Source organism: Ostrea edulis, chromosome 1 (genome assembly GCF_947568905.1).
Source record: "Ostrea edulis chromosome 1, xbOstEdul1.1, whole genome shotgun sequence".
Classification (NCBI taxonomy): Eukaryota; Metazoa; Mollusca; class Bivalvia; order Ostreida; family Ostreidae; genus Ostrea; species Ostrea edulis.
In genome coordinates this window covers 93,261,748-93,266,202 of record NC_079164.1, presented here as the reverse complement: position 1 = coordinate 93,266,202, position 4,455 = coordinate 93,261,748, and positions in this window count along the sequence as shown.

Here is a 4,455-nt window from a genome sequence, read left to right as displayed (position 1 = left end):
TTTATGTTGGCAAATTACATGCAACCTCATAATTAACCGACGTTAGATGTGTAATTTAATATTCCAAATTGCATATTGAGCTTGATGTATCTTAGAACGACAACCAAGAAATAAAAAAGAAGGAAAATGTGGTTTTCTAAACCCATTACACTATTCAGAGTTTCAATTAACGCATTCTTATTTCCTTAAATTGCGATATTAAGTTGAAGGGTGCTAAAATGACTGTCTTTTTCTTTAACGTCAACTCTTAGAAGGACTCTTCATTGGAAGAAAATCTCTTAATATTCTTATTGGCAGAAGGTTTTATTCGGTGACTATAAATGAGCAAATGAAGCCATAAAGCCTATTGATCCATCTACACTCTATCGTCAGTCACGTGCCGAGGCTTCACAGTTAGCGATCGTCAGCCCTAGTGACACTTTTTTCACTTTTTTAACAACTTAGGTATTAGCTGTCAGTTAAACATTATGCAAATATAATTTGTTTTTGTTAAACACAAATGTCTCCCCAGCTTTCCCAAATTGAAAGTGCCCCAACTACACACCCCTCCCATTAATGCAATGCGTGATATGGAGGAGAAATTATGAGCAGGAACATAAACATTGTGCATTAAGGAATAAGATGGAGAAAAACCCATTCAACATCGATGTGACCTATGTCATTGTTGTATATGATACAAAAATAATGACTGTTATGCTGAAGTACCAGTAGGAAAGTAAACATGAAAAACACAATAAAACACTCCATTTTCATCCACTGTAAATTGTAGAAAAACATCAGATTCTTGGTCAGAACAATCTGTACATCATTAAATGATAATGACGTATTGTACAAAGTTTCAAGTCTATCCGATAAGTCACACAGGAGAAGTGTTCACAAGCTATTTTACATCCTCCACCCTTCTTAGATCCACTATAACTTTTAGGGGGAAATTGGATCCTTCTGTCCCGACAACATACACATCTACAAATGGCAAGGAAGCGTTGTACCAAGTTTCAAGTCTATCCAACAAACTATACAAGGGGGAGAAGCGGTCACAAGATTTTGTTACAGACGGACAGACTAACACAACGTCTCCCCCTGCAAGAGGACAGACCTAACTACTCAAATACATGTACGTATTTACAAGCACGTGACAAACTCCCGTTGTTGCCCTACATGTCAGGGAAAATTAATTACTCAAAAAATACCTAAGTACCTACACAAAGAAATATACATGTAGATGTACAATTGTTTAATCATTTAAAATGATCAGGAACTTATTGCTATGTTTATGTGGGTTTGATTCGTTTGCGTTTTCGGTATGCACGTGACGGTTAGACAGGAAGCATTTGTAAATCTGAATGGTCAGGGATAAATATATTCTTATATGTTTAAGAATTACACGCATACTTCTTGATGGTAGATTCTTACTCGCTGTAAGGATACGCATCATTGTTTGGAATACATGAGTCAATTGATTTAAAAGTAGATTTTATTTTTCGTTTAAAACATTCTGCTTCAGAAATGTATTTTATGTGAATTAGAATAAAAAAACATGGACATATTATAGATCTAATTAAACACTGATCTTGTTGCCGAACATTTTAAATAATGCATTATAATTTGAAACCACTTTCTCTGGTAGGTTCTTTATGGTTGTATATCAGCATTGTTTGAATCTGTGCAGAATTGTTTCATTTGGGAACGGCGATTAAATATCAACATATCTGGTTACTGTATCTAAAAACAAAATGTAATTCAAAAGATAATTACTGAATAATTAAACGCCGACATGGCGCAATGTTTTACATGAAAAGCATATTTGATATGTTTCCGTGAATTCTGAGAGGGCGCTACGAATGCTTTCTCTCTCCTGGGACAATCCATCGGTAAAATAAGTCAACTAACTAAAAACTTGAACATTAGTCATGTGCAGTGTTGGCAGTGGCCACAACACTATTATCTCTCAGCTATTAATTATCTGATAATTAAGCACGTGTATCTGTTCCACTGATGCAAGTCTCACACGAGAAATGTTTTTTACAATAAATTTTTAATTCATATCCACCTCCCATAAACCCAGACAAATAAACAAACGGACAAATTACAATATTGTATTATATAAGAATTGATTAATAGAACCTGAAATGATAAATTTCAGTGTTTATAGTATGTATCAGAAGTCGAGAATATCCTAGACCTCTAAGCAGGTATATATACATGTATCTATAATGTGTTGGTGCCTAGTGTACGATAAACCCCTTTTTCTGATTAACACCACGTGCATTTGATCTACGTGATTGTCGCACCAAATTAAAGAGCATGTTACCTTTGGCACACGCTCACAATTAAACTGATTTATGCAAAATATATATCTAAAAAAAAAAAATTACGCATAGAAAATGCAAAAAATATTTAATCTGTTCATATACATGTAGCTGCCTGAAATTGGGGTATATGAAGATGTTGTAATCGCTCTCTTCCCTACTCCAAAACAACATGATACTTTGTAAGACAGCAACCATTTTTAATTGGTTGAAATTCCATGAATTCAGACGACGGACTACATTTAAAAGAGAATATTTAATATGAACAATGTGCGACAACTCTCACAAGACTTCTGCCGAGCTAAACTTTCATTGTTTACATTGAATGTATCTTATTTTACGTTTCGAGAATTTCTCACTCATGTGGAGACGTCACCAATGCCGGTGAAGGGCTTCAGGCCTTTGTTCGGCGCTTACGGTCAGTAAGCAGTGAGGGTTCTTTACGGTGCCACGCCTGCTGTGACACGGGGCATCCGTCATCTCCGAGGACCCATGAAACTCACACCTGATGCCGAACATTTGGCGATGGAACTGTCACAACCTGTTTTAACGACTTAAGTCTGTGATTTGAACATATTTTGTTGTATGAATATACAAAAGGATTGGTTACAAGTTCTAGCAACTTAGACAACCTCTCCCGTATACAAAATATATTATGCTATACATGTACAAATAAAGATTGTCGTACCACAGAAAATGTAATATATTTTTTTTTTATTGTTTTTATCATTTTCAACAAATACATACACACCTTTTACTCACACTCTCATACAGAAAATGTAATATTAGTTATAATGTACAATTATGATAATATACAATATATGTTTAGGTTCATGTAAATACATAATCGGGCATAAAATGCAAAACCGATTAAAATCTGTTAGAGTTCTTAATAAACTTCTGAACTGTTAAGTTTGTCGCGGCCGGGATTCAAACCCCGACCTTCCGCAGGAAGGGCCAACGCTCTATCTGTAGACCACCGCGGCGAATGAGAAATCCTTATTTGACATAGATGGTATTGTACCGGTATTGTATTGTTTATTACCAAAGCAGTACTCCTTATCTATATATGACAATGATAACATAAATGAGGATGGCATCAATTTGTAAACACGAAACAGAACATGCGTCTAAAATATAATAAAAATATAATAAAGAACACACTCATTGATATGATGCGGATAAACCTCTTTATGAAAGCTAAAAACACAATAGGGTCCTGGTTTTGCAGAGATGTTTGATTCCACGGGGGAAGGGGGAGGGGACAGGTTATCAATGTCTCCGAGTGGGATACCCCATACGTACAACCAGAGGTGAAAAGCTGACACATGCTCTATATGGATATTATACAGTATGTGTATTTTAGAATGCGGCACTGGAGACAACAGTACATACATATGACCACAGGCAATTGCATCGCTTGGGTTTGAATTTACTATGTAAAGAGTACATATGACAGGTACATCCTTACACGTGCATTGTATCATTGTGGCCATTAGGGAGGCAGTTTCAAAATAAACACACCACAACTTCGGATGTGTCACGTGACAGAACTGAAATCAAATACCCCGTATAAGATGTCGGGTGTGTCACGTGATAGAACGGAAATTAAATACCTCGTACAAGAGGTGAAAGAGAAGAGAATGTCTCTTCAGACCATTATTTATTTAGATGTCACAATGTAACTAACACACCCACCCCCCAAAAGAAAACCCCTGTTGTTAAAACCGGGGACCTCCGTTTTTAAGGCCATTATTGCTAAACTTGAAAAATATAAAATGCGCACAGTGTCATAAGATAAGTAAATTGGGTTCCTCATTTGATGTCCTATTAAGAGCGAACTGTGAGCCATTAGATGACAAAATTTTAGATGAAATTTGAATTCTGTATATACATGTGTGTATGGTAGAGTAAGATAAGGAGGGGATACTATTTGTGATCCACTTGGTCATAAAAACATAAATATCATTGACATACACATATAAATTCATTGTTCTTACACATTGATTAAACAACTTATATAGAATCTTCGGCTAATAATTTAATAGGAACTGAATTCACCGATTATGTCTAACCCCCCCCCCCCCCCCCCCGCCCAATTTGTTAACAGTGTGTTTCATTATAAACCCTATTTTAAATTCTTTGG